At 34.1% G+C, this 18,783-nt stretch overlaps 1 protein-coding gene across 4 annotated transcripts in view; it reads left to right on the top strand.

The window, feature by feature from the left end:
- The window catches only part of PDE1A (phosphodiesterase 1A), a 315,842-nt gene that overhangs the window by 31,982 nt on the left and 265,077 nt on the right, over positions 1-18,783 (top strand). The window lies entirely within an intron of this gene.

The following is an 18,783-nucleotide window of genomic DNA, read 5'->3' as shown; positions in this document are numbered from 1 at the left end:
TTAAAATTAACTTTCCAATTGTGACCAAAAAAGCCTGGTGGGATTTTGATAGGGATATTATTTTTTTTAAAGATTTTATTTATTTGTTTGAGAGAGAGAATGAGATAGAGAGAGAGCATGAGAGGGGGGAGGGTCAGAGGGAGAAGCAGACTCCCTGCTGAGTAGGGAACCTGATGCGGGGCTCGATCCCAGGACTCCAGGATCATGACCTGAGCCGAAGGCAGTCGCTTAACCAACTGAGCCACCCAGACGCCCAGGGATATTATTTAATCTATAGATCCATCCAAGGAATTACCATGTTAACAATAAATATCAAGTCATCAGCCCATGAATATGGAAAGTCCATTAATTTTTATCTTCTTTAATTTCTCTCTGTAATATTTTTATAATTATCATTGTATAAGTCTTCTACTCTTTTTACTAAATTTATTCCTGAGTATTTAGTTCTTTGTGATGATATTTTGAATGGAAGTTGCTTTCTATTTTATTTCAAATTGATAGTTGCTATTACAAAGAAATACAATTGAGTGCTAACTAAACTTATGCTGTAATCATTTCACAATACATGTAGGTCAAATCATTATGCTGTACGCCTTAAACTTACACAGTGCTGTATGTCGGTTATATATCAATAAAATTGGGGGAAAGCATTTATAATATAAAAGGTAGAACAATTAGAAATGGAAAGCTATAATAAAAAATAAATAAAACTTAAAAAAAGAAATACAATTGAATTTTTTCTATTTATCATATATCCCCCAAACTGGTTAAACTTCTTGCCTTCTGGCAGGTTTTTCTCTTACAGATATGTTTAGAATTTTATACATACATGAGTAGGCTGTCCACAAAGGCAGTTTTACTTCCTTTCTGTTTTATATGCCTATACTTGCTAGGTCCTCCACTATGATGATGAATAGGAATGATTTGCAGATGTCCTTGCCTAGTTCTCTTTTAGGTAGAGAACCTTCACTGTTTCTCTTAATGCCCTTTAAGTTAATGAAGTTCCTTTTTATTCTTTGTTTGTTGAATTTTTTTTAGTCATCAATATGTATTAGATTTTGTGAAAATTTTTCTGCATCTATTGGAATGATGATAAGCTTTTGTGTTTTATTTTATTATGATATACTGTATTAATTAATTTCCGTATTTTAAACTATTCTTGCATTCCTAGAGGAAGGCCAACTTGGGCATTATGTATAATCTTTTTATATATTTCTTGATTTGGTTTGCTGCTATTTTGTTAAGGGTTTTTTTTTTAAATAAATGTTCATGAAGGATATTGTTTTGTAATTTTCTTTTCTTGTGATGGTTTGTCTGAGTTTGACTTTATGAAATGAATTGGGAAGGGTTTCTCTGGCCTCTATTTGATAAAAGAGTTTGTGTAGATTTAGTATTATTTCTTTTTACTGAAAAAGTTACAGAATTTACCAGGGTTTTTCTTTATGGGAAGATTTTTAATTACTCATGTAATTTCTTTACTTATTATAGATCTATTCAGAATTTCTATTTCTTCATTAGTCAGTTCTAGTTATTAATATCTTCCTATGAATTTGTCCATTTTATCTATGTTGTCTAATTTTTTGGCATAGAGTTGTTCAAAATATTCCTCTATAGTCCTTTGATTTCTGAAGTATTGACAGTGATGTTGATGCTTTATTTTATTGTTGATATTTTCAAAGAGTGAACTTTGGGTTTCATTGATGTTCTCTATTGTATTATGTTCTCTATATCACTGACTTCTGAATCTTTAACATTTTCTTCCTTTGCTTGCTTCGGATTTATGTTGCTTTTTCTTTTCTAGGCTGTCAAAGTAAAGTTTGGACAATTTATTTGAAATCTTTCTTTTTTTCCAATCTAGGGATTGAAAGCTATACATTTACTTTTAAACAATGCCTTAATGTGTTGTGTTTTCATTTTTATTAAGTTCAAAATATGCTCTGATTTCTAGTGTAATTACATCTATCCATGAATTATTTAGAGTATATTATTTTCTGTATTTGTGGATTTCTCAAATTTCTTTCTGTTGCTAACTTCTAATTTAATATAGTCATGGTTGGTGGGAGACCATACTTGAATGATTCCAATCATTTTAAATTTATTGAGAATTATGGTTTAACATGTGGTCAGTTCTGGAGAATATTATTTGTGCACTTGAAAAGAATGTGTATTCTGTTGTTTTCAGGTGGAGTATTCTCTGTCAAGTCTAATTTATTGATTATGTTGTTCAAGTCTTCTATATCCCTGTATATTTTCTGTCCAGTTTTATCAGTCACTGAAAGTGCAATACTGAAATCTATAATTGCTTATTTTTCCACTTCACCTTTTAATTTGGTCATTTTTTGCTTCAAATATGTGGGACCTCTGTTAGGTATACATTTATAATAGTTACATCTTCCAGATGTATTGACCCTTTTACCATTATGATTGTTCCTCTTTGTTTATAGTTACATTTATTATCTCAAAATTTATTTTGTATGATATTAATATGGCCACTTCAGCTCTCTTCTGATTGCATGGCTTATCTTTTTCCATCCTTTTATTTTCAAACTATTTATATCTTTGTATCTAAAGTGTGTCTCTTATATACAGCATATGGTTGGATCTTGCCTTTTTGTTCAGTCTGACAATCTCTAGCTTTTGATTGGAATATTTAATCAAGTCCATTTAATGTAATTATTATATAGTCAGATATACATCTGTCTTTTTCCTATTTGTTTTCTCTATGTCATATGCCTTCTGCCCTCTGTACTCTGCTCCAAATCAAGTTAGCTACTTCCAGCAATGAAGTTCCTGATTTTCAAGGCTAGACTCACTATGGTAAAACTACCATGTTGACCTAGCCGGGGTGGCGGATGGGGGTAGCTCCAGGTCAGAATGCCATAGATTTCCATTTTTAACTGATGTTCAGTAGTTTTTGGTGAATATATGCTTTTCAATTTGTAGTTTGTCTTCGGTTGATGTCTGGAGCCTTGAGAGCGTTTTTGACAATTTTTGTTTGGTTGTATCACTGTTTTTTGATAGAGAATATTGTTTTAAGTGTTTAAGTCCAGTTAGATAACATAGAGTGTTGAATTATTTTCAGGTGCACAATATAGTGATTCAGCAATTCCATACAGCACCCAGTCTTCATCACAAATACACTCCTTAATCCCCATCATCTATTTAACCCATCCCCTCATCCACCTCCCCTCTGGTAACCATCAGTTTGTTCTCTATAGTTAAGAGTTTGTTTCTTGGTTTGACTCTCTCTCTCTCTTTTTTTCCTTTTGCTGGTTGGTTCTGTTTCTTAAATTCCACATATAAGTGACGTCATATGGTATTTGTCTTCTTCTGACTGTCTTATTTCTCTTAGCACCATACTCTCTAGCTCCATCCATGTTGTTGCAAATGGCAAGATTTCATTCCTCTTTATGGCTGAATAATATTCATTCATATACTAATACTCATATATATTATAATATTCATATATATATCACCTCTTCTTTATCTATTCATCAATCAATGGAGACTTGGGCTGCTTCCATATCTTGAATGTTGTAATTAATGCTGCTATAAACATAGGGGTGCGTATATCCCTTTGAGTTAGTGTTTTTGTAGTTTTTTGGGTAAATACCGAGTAGCATGATTGCTGGATTATAAGGTAGTTCTATTTTTCACTTTGTGAGGAAACTCCATACTGTTTTCCACAGTGGCTGCACCATGTGAAGAATATTTTTAATTTTTTTACTCCTCCATTGCCAGAATTCCCCAACATTTTGGATTTGATGAAACATTTTAGCTTTCTTTTTTTCCAACAAATGAAAATGGTAACTTAAAAAAACTTGTATTTATACTCTTTTTTCCCTTACACTTAGATTAGATTGGTAAAATTGAGATCATGTTCTTTGGAACTAAAAGCTCTCCTCAATACTGATATTACAGCAGGCTGAAGAGCAGATAATGACCTAAGGTTATATAAGTTTATAAAGTTTAAGGTTTGGTTTTTAAATCTGTACTTTTAGCTGTCTACAGTTATTAGTAGAGTGACTTTATTTTGTACTTAGTTTTTTGGTTTTGTCAGACTGTAAGTTGTAGTCAAAGGTATAGAGTGTTAATAAGAAAATGTAGTGACTGTGTGTAAATTCCACTTTCCCGTGAATAGGTAGTGAAGGCAAGCAAAAGATAGAGACTATTTCTTAGATTTTAGGAGTCCTCAGGATTGAAAGATTGTACATTTCCAGTTCTATAGCTGAGATGGGAATGCCTAATTGAGCATCTCTGTCATCCAACTTTTGCTTAAATACCTCCATTCATGAAGAGCTCACTAGCATCCTGATGGAGTCCATTTTGTTTTTGTTTTGTTTTGTTTTTAAGATTTTTATTTATTTATTTGACAGAGAGAGAGAGAGAGACAGTGAGAGAGGGAACACAAGCAGGGGGAGCGGGAGAGGGAGAAGCAGGCTTCCTGATGAGCAGGGAGCCCGATGTGGGACTCAATTCCAGGACCCTGGGATCATGACCTGAGCCGAAGGCAGACGCTTAACCAACTGAGCGACCCAGGTGCCCCAGAGTCCATTTTGTTTTTATAGCTCTAATATTTGACTCTCAAATCTAAAATGAACTAGATAAAAAAGAAACCTTCTAAATGCTGAATTGGCAGAAAAGGAAAGAAAAACACCTTCCAAATGCTGAAAATATTTCATTCTAACTATAGAAAAAGGAAAGAATTTCCACTAACTCAAAATGGTTAAAAGCTGCTTTGCTCATCATGGAGAAACACAGAGGAATTTATGGTATGGAAGTTTTCATCCTTCTGAAGGGCTTGACTCAAAGCAAGGACCACAGATTATGGGAATAGCTAGTGATTGAGGGGGATCCTGGAATGCAGGAGATGTGAGTATATGGGAGAAGTCACAGAAAACCACTCACATTGCTTATTAGTCCAATCCCTTCTCTATTTTTTTTAGATCTTGCCCCTGCAGAACAGGTAGTACATGGCCCTAGTGTGTGCTCTGGTAAGTGAGGGTGGATCAGAATGAAAAAGTCTCATACTACTGGTAGGAGGCATCCATTTGGTGAGTAAGAGGATTGACTTTAGGACCAGATGGACCTGGGTGTGAATCACGCTACCTTTTCAGAGAGCTGAGTGACCAAGAAAAGATAGTTTATCCCTGATTTTAGTTTCCTCATCTAATAAGTGGGGCTAATGATAACAGTGGTTTTTACAAACAATAAATAAAACAGCATATGACAAGCACTTAAAACACTACTTTATTTTTTTAACTTTTTTTTAAAAGAGTATTTATTTATTTGAGAGAGAGAGAATGAGAGATAGAGAGCACAAGAGGGAAGAGGGTTAGAGGGAGAAGCAGACTCCCTGCTGAGCAGGGAGCCCAATGTGGGACTCGATCCCGGGACTCCAGGATCATGACCTGAGCTGACGGCAGTCACTTAACCAACTGAGCCACCCAGGTGCCCTAAAACACTACTTTAACAATTACTGAACATTTGATAAATGGTGGTTATATTTATTTATCAAGTTAATTCAATAGATATTTACTGAGTATGTACTACACGCCAGATACTGCACTAGATGCTGAGAATATAAACAGTAACACACAAAAAAATCCATTTAAAGCAGTAGACACACGAATTTTGGCTTTCATGGATCTGATATTCTAGTGGAAAAGGTCTAAATGGAATAGATGTACATATATGTATAAATGTATGAGAGGTCATAATATTATTATTTATTTATTATTATAATTTTAGTAATAAAGGAGCATGTATTTCTTGAGTTCTAAACAAAAATTTTTGTCCTATTATTGTCTCTGATGATATTATTAAACACCTCTTTTTCATACAAGGTAGTGGCCCCTTCACAAAATATTTCAAATATTTCACTTCAAAACCTTTCAATCACTTTGGTGATTAAATTAATATTTTTTGCTCTTTTAAGATGCGATCCTGTGTATTTAAAATTATCAGCCTTATATTCAATTTAAAACTCTTTTCATCCCTCCTTCGACTCCAAGTGCAAAAGTTAGAAGGAATGACTTTCTCTATTTAAGCAAATGCTCACCCCATCTTCTTTCCTGGCATCAGATGCTCTGGTGTTGAACCTTGGGGAAAGGACAGGACAAAGTGTCCCCAAGTTACTGTAAAGTACAGGTGATGGCTGTAGCAGGGAAGGAAAAGAAGTCATATCCTCTCCACGAATACAGCCTTCCCTAAAAAGTGACCTCCTTCTTCCCATCAATCATCTTTTTATATTAGGAGACGTGCATGCGCACGAGTGTTTCTGGTTCTGCTAACTGGCTCTTTTTCAGGAAGCCCTACATGGAAGTGGACATCTCTAACAGGGATGTCCTAACTTTTGCTTTTGTTCACAGCTGTGGACTTGAATCACCATGTGCAGCTTCCAGCAACTGGGACCATTCTGTCTTATGTATTAAATAGAATGAGTATTGCTTGACCACACACATAATAGTAGATTTTTGCCATTGTTGGGGGAGCGAATGTGATATTGGATTCTCTTTGGTGGAAAATTATTAGTTTTTTGATCAACTTTTCCCTGCCTTAGCTGTCATACATGTAAATGCTATTGATGATCAAGCTGATAAAGGTCTCTTATTATTTTCTAATTATTATTCTTCAGCATAATAATGCTGAATGTTTAATTGTAACAGTTCCTTGTAACCAAGGGGGAAAATAATTTATACCATGATTTTTAAGAAGTTATATTCTCTGCATGAAACAGATGTGGTAGAATCATTTTCACCATCTTACCAATGACAAAGGACAGAATTCATATTTAGACAATGCGCTAATTATCTATAGAAGGTTACATTGCCTTTCTTCCTATGTATATAAAGGAATCACAGGACTTCTGTGATAGAAGCCTATTACAAGGAACTCTGATAATGAAATAAGTACAAATAAGAAATAGTGATGCAAAATATTATATATATCACAATATTTCTAGCATACATGATTTATACTTTATTATGTGTGCTATAAACATTTATTAAAAATGCAAAGTATAATAAAAACTGAAATGCAACGTATGTTTATCTTTTGTTTGTACTCTCTTCAGTCTTTAGTGTTGTGCCATTCTGCACATTAACACAGTTTCATTCTTTGAGGCTAGGTCTAAATCAATCATATGTCCTGCCTGCCTTTCTACCTTCCTACCTTCCTTCCTTCCATCCATCCGTCCTTTCCCTGTTGCTCCTTTTTTGAAGAAAAGGGTAAAATTACATCTGCAAACTTGACACTAATGATTCTGTCAATTAGAGGTTGAATTAGAGCTTTCACATTTCAATATAACTTGTAAAACCCAAATTTATCTAAGAATTGTTATGATTGCTAGCGTGGTAAGCTGTCAACATAACTATCTTTTGGATGAACATTCAAGTGGGAGTAAATGTAAAGACAGAAATACTGCTTTCATGTATCCTTAAGATTGCCTACAATTGCTAATTTTTATAAAGATGAAGTTCACTTTTCAGGCTTTGAGTTTGTCTAAGAAAATTCTAACACTTCCTATATAGACTGTCCTATAAACATGATCTGAAAGGATTATCCTTTACTAGAATTAACATTGACATCTTTTTGAGTTTGAAGTATTTAAGGTTTTCATTCTTTATCCTCATTTCTAACTAAATGAGACCAGTAGGAAATAATATATATGTGTGGATTCAGTAACTTAAAGGAAGCATCATCAATCAAATCCACTGTGTTTTGGAGTAAGATAGTGCATATTCTCTGTTATAAAATAATGCAACAGGGAATGAGTCATTTATCAGATATTGTGACATTGTAATTTTAGTTTGAACAAGAAAATGTGGTAGTCAAGTTGGCAAAGGCCAGACCAGGGGCCAGTAATTTTTGAAAAGTGGTAAGCTAAATTCATGACCCCTTTATTTCTCGTTTGAGGAGAGATGTGACGTGTTCATTGCATTAGCCTCCAAAAGGGAACCAAGACACGAGAAGTTAAATAGGAAAAGGACAACTCTTCCAAACTAAGAAAAGGCCAAGGAATTACACAAATTTTTCCAAGCCGTGGGACAAATGCACTAGCAATTATATCCAGACATAATGAGTCCAGGTACCATATTTGGACCTGTGTTGTGATTTTTCCCATTTTAACTTGGTTTTGACAAAAAGGAATTTGCAGAGATAAATGACTTGGAGATAAATAAATAAACAACAGGACACATAGGAATGCCCCTGAAATGGGAGTTGTACACATGTGGCATGCACATAAACTTTCTCCTTCTCATCACATATCAGACATTATTAATCTGTCATAGCACCCTTTCCCACTGAGGCTGGACCTGATCCACACAGTGCTCCAGGCATCCACTCCCAATCTGTCATAATTAGAAAGAACTTATTTTTTTGTGAAACAGGAGTAATCAATCCAGTGCTTGACTCATAGTAGTACTCAATGGATATTTGTTTCATAAATGAATTGAACAAGATTGTCAGAATTTATAAAATTCCATTGATGTTTTGTGAATTGTAGCAAATACAGACCAAGTAAGAAATTTCTCTTTAGCGTTGTTTGTCTATTTTCAGACTTCTAGTCAAAGGAAACAGAAATTTAGAAATGGATCATTTTTATGCTTCAACTTATATTGGTTTGAACAGGTTTTTTTTTTTGAGATTAATTTCAACACTGCCTGCAGACATTCTTTAGGTCTCCTCCATATTGAAGGGAAGCTGTCCTTTGTCATGGCAAGAATATGAGTCAGGCTCCATGGCTTCTGCAACAAAACCTCATCTTTTCCTTCTATGCACCTGGTACTTAGAGAAGGGAGACCCTCCAGTTCTCCACAGAGGACACCTACATTGCCCGAATGATTTTTTTGTGACTGGAGTTTGAACTATGCCATACAGCTTCTGTCAAAAGCATGGAAGGGCTTTGGATTTCCAAGTCTTGAATAAGTCTTTACTCAATTTAGAGTAAATATTCAACCTTGGGCTTTATTTGGCTTTGATTCTCTTATCTGTAAAATGGACATTACTATAATAGTGCTCTCTACTTCTAGGAGTAGTTTTGTGAAACGAAACTACATAAATGAAAATACAAATAAAGTTTTAAACAAGTGTCAGTTAATGTTCAGTCTTGTGCACTGTCTTCTAGAATATGGTAATTACCAAATGGGGAGGCAGGATGATGTGGGGGTTGAAAGAATTGTCTTTGAAATGAAAAACATCAGGGTTCATATCTCAATTTCACTATTTACTGTGACTCAAAGTACATTCCTTGACCCCTCTAAGTCTCAATTTCTTCAACTGTCTGGAGGAAAATGGATTTTATGAGAATTAAATTATCACATATTTAAAGCAGCTGACACTGTAACTGGTGCCCAGTAGTCAATTAATGACAGCTATTATAATCAAAAAATACTAGTTGACATAATAAAAATTATAGTCAGAGAAATGCTAACCACTCTACATTTTTATCCTCAGTTATCAGCATGTGTCGGATTATCAGAAAGCTACACATATGAATTATTTTGAAGTATCCTGTGGTGCAATTACTACTACAGAACCTCAACATTCTGATTGGCTTTTTATTGATGTTCTTTTAAAGTGATGGAAATAGATGCATGCCTTTGAATTATTATGCTGTTTATTTTGTTCTTTGCTATCCTTATATAATAACTCATGTGACAAATTCCTAACAGAATTTAAATATATATCTCCTTTTATGGGATAAAATGAGTTGTGTATAATTCATAATATCTTCCTCTTTACCTCAGCTGGAGGCTCAGAGCTATGTTTTGTTCACAAAGCTTTAGCCATATTAAGAGTTGAAACTTCCCTATGTAATTACTACTTCTTGATCACTTTTATTATTGACATTCTCATGTTAAAATACTCTGGTTCTATATCTTCATTCTTTTGGTAAATTGGCCCAAGTCTCTTTTGAAATAATTAGATCACTGAAAATTAGAAAAGTATAAGCTATTCAATTCTGATGTTTGATTTCACCTTTGCTATCTTGCATTATTCTGAATTAATTTTATTAAATCAGGATTAATTTTGAAACTCAAATAAAATGCCCCTGTCAGCATAGCAATGTGCTGTATATTAATCAAAATAATGTGGGCCTTATGAATTCAGCCTTAAAATGGGTAACACTAATTGTAACAAATACAATTCATGCTAATTAGAAGTTCATCAACCTGTAAATAAATTTACACATTTATTGTCCAGTATTTTGCCTTTAAAAGACAATTTGTGGGACATCTGGGTGGCTTAGTCTATCAGGCATCTGCCTTCAGCTCAGGTCATGATCCCAGAGTCCTGAGATTGAGTCCCGCATCGGGCTTCTTGCTCAGTGGGGAGCCTGCTTCTCCCTCTGCCTGCCGCTTCCCCTACTTGTGCTTTCCCTCTCTCTCTCTCTCTGACAAATAAATAAATAAAATCTTAAAAAATAGACGATATTAAAATAGCCCTTTCAGTATTAGTGTTTCTTTTGAGCTCATGGATGAAATTTAACTTTTACTGTGTTCTTTTGATGACAAAATAAGAAAACTGTTTTTTTTATTATGTTATGTTAATGACCATACATTACATCATTAGTTTTTGATGTAGTGTTCCATGATTCATTGTTTGCGTATAACACCCACTGCTCCATTCAGTATGTGCCCTCTTTAATACCCATCACCAGCCTGGTGAAAACTGTTTTTTTTCATGCAACCTTAAGTGTACCAAGAGGTAGAGCATTCTACCTCTTCAATACTTTTACATGTTATCTGAAGGGTAAACTGAATTAACAGAAATATTATTATATAACATTTTAGGAAGCAAACATTTAAGGATTAAAAAAAGCCCTACTTCCATTCATAATGCTCTTTTCTAAATATATAGTCTGGTATATAAAGTGGTAACTTTATACATCCTTTTAATGTCACCAAGAGAACTAACCTAACTAAGCAACTGCTTTGTGCTTCATAATAATCTCACTGAGTTTTCATAAGATCCTGAAAAGAGGGATGTACATTTTACAGGTAAAAAGGCCAGAATTCAGAGAGTTAACCTAACTAAGCAACTGCTTTGTGCTTCATAATAATCTCACTGAGTTTTCATAAGATCCTGAAAAGAGGGATGTACATTTTACAGGTAAAAAGGCCAGAATTCAGAGAACTAACCTAACTAAGCAACTGCTTGTGCTTCATAATAATCTCACTGAGTTTTCATAAGATCCTGAAAAGAGGGATGTACATTTTACAGGTAAAAAGGCCAGAATTCAGAGAGTTAAGCAGCTTGCTTAAGATCATATGGCTAATTATGAATGGAATCAAAATTCAATTCTAGTGCATTTTGTTGGATGCCAAAGTCCATGCTCTGCCATATCTAGGGCAACATTTGGCTACTTCAGCAAATTTACTCCTTAGTCCTTTAGAGAATTGAATAGGTTATCTTGCTGTGTACTTTATGTGAAACATTCCTATTGGTCCTTTCCTTTGATAGAAATATTTACAAGGACATTTTTCCCCCATTCAGAAAAGAGCCTATCCTAACCAAAGTGAAAGAATAAAATTTTCATGATAGTAAAATACCTAGATCCAAGTAAATATATGTCTATATGCTTATATGCTTATCACTTCACACAAAATAGGTACACAATATAAATGCATTAATCAACTGCTTGTATTGAGGAAGCTTATAGATCTGGATACTAAAGGTAGGTTTTTATATTAAAGAAGTCTTTCTCAGTTCTTAAATAGATTTTAAGATAAGGAAGTTTGAGAAGAGTGTCTCATGAAACTCTTTATGCAATCACATTGCTAAGCCATTGACTTTCTTATTGATATTCACTAAAGAGTTGGAACACTGAACAGTGTGATAATTTCTTTCCTGTTGAAAAAAAATTCAACAAAAATAGTCTTCTTAAAAAAGAAGCAAATGGCAATCTAAAAATCCTTTTCTCAGAGTACAGTACAACCTAGTAGTGAGGAGTACATAACATCTTAATATGTATGAAGAATTAGGTTGGCATATCTTGGGGAAAAAACACTTTGGAGAGTTTCACTTTACTTGACATCCTTTACTCAAAGGCTGGTCTCATTTTAGCCCAGATTTGAAAAGTCATGATTCAGATTAAAGGGAGCTCTTTGTTTTGTTTTATTTTAATTGGGCTTCCTGTGATAACAGCCAATAATTGTACTGTGGAATTAAAAGAGTTCTGGGGACTTCTAATGGTTGTGGGACTAGATGAGGTCATTTCTGGAGGCTTGGGAAAAATTTCTTGCTCATGTCTTTTCATCTGCCTGACATGTATTACCTTTGTGGCATGTTATCTCTTTTATTCAATGAATAATTGTTGAAGTGTACTTCTTTATTATAATTTTTATAATTGTTCTAAACCACATGACTATGGATTACAGCTGGTGGTTTTAGAGAATATTTTTGCTCTGAATCTAAATGTATTGGTCTGTAAAGCAAGTTGATTTCCATGAAACCACTTAGAAAATTTAGTTCACTAAATTGTGAAGATTGTCATTTGCCTACCTTCTGTTTTTTAGATAAGTGTATATAATTTTAACTGAAATGTTATTCCACCTACATGCAGCACTCAAGAACAAAAATCACTTAGGAATCAGACAAGGTAATTCATGAAAAACAAATTGCTGTATCAAAATAGTCATAGTATCTCTGTAAAAATGTGAAGTCAAATGTCATCTCCCACTGGATTGAGCCTAATATGCCATGTACAAGACCTTTTATTCTAAGTGCTTGATAACACAGTAGAGACTCTCCTCACTCCGTGAATATATCCATTTATATTTCCTACTTGCAGTTCCGTGGACAGTGAGTGTGTACTGTCTCTTGCAGGTACCCTCTCTTCACCCAGCTGACTCCTCATCCTTAAGGTATCACTTAACATGAATCCAACTCTTTAAAGACTTTCTGGACTGCAAAGCTGGGTTTGGAGCACCTCCATTGTGGCTTCTACAGCACTGTGTATTTACCGAGATCACAGTACTTATCACATCTTTATTGAAATTTCTTATTTTTCTCTTTCACTAAACTCTAAAGCTCCCCCAAAGAAGGACTTTTTTCTTGTTAATTGTTAAACAGCTATTGCTATAATAACCCCTGACAGAGAGTAACTGTTCCATTAATATTTGGAGAATTGAGTTGAACTGAACATGGAAAATTTCATATTGAGAAAATTGTTACCATGACACAGTCCTCGGATTCAGAATCTTTGAAAGAAAAAAAGGCATAAGTGTGTGAGGTCTGGGAAGGGTCTTGCAAGACCCATTTAAATTGTGTAGAGAGGGTGCCTGGGTGGCTCAGTTGGTTAAGCGACTGCCTTCGGCTCAGGTCATGATCCTGGAGTCCCAGGATCAAGTCCCACATCGGGCTCCCTGCTCAGCAGGGAGTCTGTCTCTCCCTCTGACCTTCTTCTCTCTCATGCTCTCGCTCTACCATTCTCTCTCTCTCTCAATAAATAAATAAAAATCTTTAAAAAAAATAAATAAATTGTGTAGAGAATGGGGGGGGTACCTGCCTTTTTATTCCTAGTATGTATATATGGCATTTCCTTGTGGAGAAGAGAGGCCATGATTAGGGCCTGTGACACAATATAGTGATGTTTGCCTTAGTATAGACTTTTTCCTTTCTTGTTTCATTTACCTATAATAAAATCCATCAATTTTAAGTGTATAGTTTGTTTGTAATTGTCTTCAGTTATGAAATCACCATGACATAAAGATGTACAATAGTTCTCTCACTTAAAAAATTTCCTTGTGTTTGGTTGCACTTGAACAGGGCCAACAGACCTGTTCTCTCTCCACTGCTGGTCACAGGCAAAATCAGATCTGCTTTTGGTCCTTATAGTTTTGCATTTTCTAGAACCTTATATAAATGGAATTAGGCAGTACATAGTCTCCTAGTTTGACTTATTTTACTTAGTAAATGTCTTTAAATTCATCCATGCTTTGTGTGTATTCATATTTGGTTCTTTTTTATTGCTGTGTAGTATGTCATGATTGGATATAATAAACTTTTCTTATCAAGTTGATAGACATTTAGATTGCTTCCACTTTTTAGCTATTCTGAATAATAGCTAAACGTCTATGACATTTACAGACAGCTTGTATGTGGACACATCTTTGTTTTCCTTGAGTAAGAACCTAGGAGTAAAATTACTAGGTCACATGGTTAGTATTTATTCAACTTTATAAGATACTGACATATAGCTTCCAAAGCGGCCATATTATTTTGTGTTTCTACCAGCAATATATGAGAGTTCCACTTGCTCCATATTTTTACTATACTTGTTATTTTCAATCTTTTAATTTTGACCATTCTGGTGGGTATGTAGTAGTATCATATTGTGGTTTTAATTTATGCTTTCTTAATGACTAGTGATCATTCAGAATCTTTTCCTATGCTCATTAGCCATTCATATATTTTCTTTTGTGAAGTGCCTGTTTAAATATTTTGTCTAATTTTGATTTTTTTTATTATTACTGAATTGTAAGAATTCTTTATATGGTCTGGATACAAGCCCTTAGTTGGATGTGTGGATTGCAGAAAAAATTTTTTGCTGTTGTGGCTAGCTTTTTTATTTATTTATTTTATTTTTATTTATATTTATTTATTTATTTATAAATATTATATTTATTTTATTTTTATTTATTTTTTATTTTTTTATTTTATTTTTATTTATGTTTTATTAACTGCCTTTCAAAGAACAGAAGTTTTTGATCTTGATGAAATCATTCTACCAATTGTTTTCTTTCTTTTTTTAAAGATTTTCTTTATTTGAAAGAGAGTACGGGGCGGCGGCGGCGGGGAGGGGGGCGACGGGGGCGGGGCGGCGCGTGTTGGAAGTGGAATGGCAGAGGAGAGGGAGAAGCAGGCTCTGCGCTGAGCAGGGAGCCCAATGCGGGGCTCCATTCCAGGACCCTGGGATCACGACCTGAGCCGAAGGCAGATGCTTAACCAACTGAGCCACCCAGGCACTCCTACCAATTGTTTTCTTTTACAGTTTGTGCTTTGGGACTCACCCAATATCACAAAAATTTTATCTTATTTTTTAAATAGAAGTTTAATAACTTTAACTCTTATATTTAGGAACAATTACGCAGAGCTGAGTTTCTTGTGTATGATGTGAGGTAATGGTTGGTATTAATTTTCCCGCCATATAGTAAGTTTTTCCATCACCCTTTCTTGAAAAGACTGTCATTTTCCTATTAAATTATTGTGGTAACTTTGCCAAAATCAATTGAGGTCTGAGTTTGTCTCTGAAGTTTCTATTCTGTTCCATTGATCTACGTATCTATCCTTTTGCCAGTATCTCAGTCTTAATTATTATAGCTTTATATTAAAATTTGAAAGCAGGTAGTCTAAATACTATAATTTTATTCTCTTTTTTTCAAGATTGCTTTAGCTATTCTAGTCCTTGGAATTTTGATATAAATGTTTAATTTATATTGTTACTTTGCTTTAAAAGTCCAAGTTAGGGTTATGATTAGGACTACATTAAATCTAGAGATTAATTTGAAGAGAATTGGGCATCTTAACAGTTTTGAGAAGAATGGTGTATCTCTCCATTTATTTAGGTCTAGCTTTATTTTTTTAGTAGTGTTTTGTAATTTTTAGTGTAAAATCTTATAATGCTTTTCATTAAAAATTTTTGCTATATGTTTTTTATGCTTTTGTGAATGCAGCTTTTTCTAAATTTCATTTCACATTTTTATTCCTAAAAAGTTGAAATACACTTGATTTTTTAATAATGACCTTAGTTATTGCAAACCTGCCTGAATTCACTTATTAGTTTTCATAACTTTCTTATGAATTTCTTGGGATTTTCTACATATACTGTCATATTGCCTATAATAAAAACATTTTTACTTCTTGTCCATTCTGTATACTTTTTTTTCTTACCTTATTGCACTGGTTTGGATTTAAAGTACAATATTAAATATATTAGTGAGGGCACAAATCCTTTTCCCTGATCTTATCTAGGAAGCACTGAGCCTTTTATTACTGAGTTTAATATTAGCTGGAGTTTTTCATAGGAACTCTTAGTTGGGTTAAGGACATTCCTTTTTAGTTCTAGTTTTTTTGGGAGGTTTTAATCATGAAATGGTGGTCAATTTTGTGAAATGCTTTCACTGTATGTACTAAAATAATTATATGTTTTTCTCCCTTTATTAAATTAAATGATGAATTATGCTGATTGGTTTTCAGATATTAAATCAACCTTGCGTTCCTGGGATAAACACCTCTTGGTTATTATATATTATCTTTTTTTATATAATGCTCAATTTGATTTGATAATATTTTAAAATAAAGTAATTTTTGTGTCTATGTTCATCAGAGATACTGGTCTACAGTTTTCTTTTCTTGTATTATCTTTGCTTGGTTTTAGAATCAAGGTAATTTTGGCTTAATAAAATAAATTGTGAAGTTTTTTCTCAGACGTTTGTGAAAGATAGCTACTGTTTTTTCCTTAAATGTTTGATAGAACTCACTACTAATGTCATCTGGATCCAGAGTTATCTTTTGAGGGAGGTTTTTATCTACAAATTCAGTTTATTAATTAATATTAGCTGTGCAATTTAAAAAAATGTTTTTTCTTTTATTCTTTTTTTTTTTAAAGGCATTTCCCTCTTTCGCTTAGGTTGCCAAATTTATGGGCACAAAGTTGTTCACAATATCCCCCCTTATTATTTTGCAATTCCCCTATTACCTTTTTTTTTAAGATTTTGTTTATTTATTTGAGAGAGAGTGAGAGAGAGTGCACGAGAGGAAGTAGGGTCAGAGGGAGGAGCAGACTCCCCACTGAGCAGGGAGCCTGATTGGGGACTCAATCCCGGGACTCCAGGATCATGACCTGAGCCGAAGGCAGTCGCTCAACCAACTGAGCCACCCAGGCGCCCCCCCATTATCTTTTTAATATTTGTAGTATCTTTATTGAGATCCTCTCTTTCATCCTTGATATTGGTAACTTTCCTTCTATCCTCCCTCCATCCTTTACTTTTTCTTCCTCCCTTTATTTTCTTTCACCTCCATCCCTCCCGAGATATGAGTTATGCACATGGTTTAATCTCTAGCTGCCCTTTTAGCCTGGTGAGCCTAAGAGCTCAATAGACAAACCCTGAGAACTCCTCTTCTTTTGTCGCTTCTGTCCAGCACAGAGTTAGGTTTTTTTTTTAAGGGTTCTATTCACAAAAACCATGGTTCAAGAATAAGGATTTCCATTAGCAGAAAGAAGAAACTAGTTAGGAGGAAGAATAGTACTTCGATTTATGACAGAAAGAAAGCTATAAAACCTTCTGGAGGATCTACAACATGGAAATGAGTGGCATGATCAGCTTGATTCTAAACAATTTTGCAGATTCATAGCAGAGCTGCTAAGACCTGTGCATAGGAGGCCCAATGTAAAAACCTTTATCTAATTGTGTCTCTACCTTTTTTCTTTCTCCAATTCCATTTTGAAGTTAGATTTACAACTCTGAATAAATAATAAATAAATCACAGTACATAACTTGATTACATAACAAAATTAAATTTAAAATTTAATTGATTTACAACTCATAAATTGAGTTGATTTACAACTCTAACCAAACATTTTACCTCCTGTACCATGAACCAATTGTGTGTACTTTTCAAATGCTTTATTCAAGAACCCCTTCCTGAAAATTGAGTGATGAATATGAATAACACTTAACTCTTCCTCAAAAATATTCAGTGACTTCCTACTGTTTTATAAAACAAAGTACATAACTCTCTAACATTCCTAGCCTTCTTCTTTCTCATTTTTCCAAGTTTACAGCTTCCCATTTTGTTATATTTTCATCCTCACCTCTCACATGAATCAAGATGGTTCACTGATTATTTTACCAACACACCTGGTAGATTTCTACTTTTGTGCTTTCACTGTTGTAAGGCTGATCTGAGTTTTGATTTCTGAAGTCTAGAGAAGTGGCATAAATTATCAATGTCAAACACTTTACTTAGGAGAGAATGGAAATAAGAACTCAGATCTAGAATTTGTCTTAGTCTGAAGGATTTGGATTTTATCTGGTAAGAAATAGGGAGCCTTTTAGGTTCCTAGGAAGATAACTCTTGAGAAGAAAATATGGTCTAAGGAAGATAAACCTGACATCTTTAAGGAGAAGGGAGGAAGATGAAACTGTGACAGGTATAAAAAGTAAGAAGCTGGGGTGTCCCTGAGGAGACAGGTCAGGTCAGAGGTTGTGGAACAAACAGAAGGGTACTAATTTAAAGCTACTATGAAGAAACAGTGACAACACATTTAAAGACCATGGGAAGAAGGAATTGGCAGGATACAAAAGAAATAAGGTTTGGGCAACACCTTAAAATTCTTTCTCTAGATAACCATAAACCTTATTATATTATGTTTAGTACAATAGATATTTATGTTACTTTTATTTATTTATACAAATTATTTTTGTCATATACTTTTTCTAGGCATTGTTCTAGACACTGGAGACATAAGAATGAACCATTTATTTAATGAATGAATATGATTTCACTATCAAAATGCATATGCCAAGATTTTATTAGGGCCATTGAAAAAATGTTGATTCCACAAATTTATTTATTTATTCATTCATTCATTTATTCACTTATTTATTTATTTTTAAGTATTTTTTTTTTTTTAGAGAGAGTGTGAGAGACAGGGTGGGGAGTGACAGAGGAGGAGGGAGGAGAAAATCTCAAGCAGACACCCCACTGAGCGCAAAGCCTGGCACAGCTCTATCTCACAACCCTGAGATAGTGACCTGAGCCAAATCAAGA

This window comes from Zalophus californianus, chromosome 3, assembly GCF_009762305.2.
Source record: "Zalophus californianus isolate mZalCal1 chromosome 3, mZalCal1.pri.v2, whole genome shotgun sequence".
Taxonomy (NCBI): domain Eukaryota; kingdom Metazoa; phylum Chordata; class Mammalia; order Carnivora; family Otariidae; genus Zalophus; species Zalophus californianus.
Note: the sequence above shows the minus strand (reverse complement) of the source record. Positions and strands in the feature narration are given on the sequence as shown.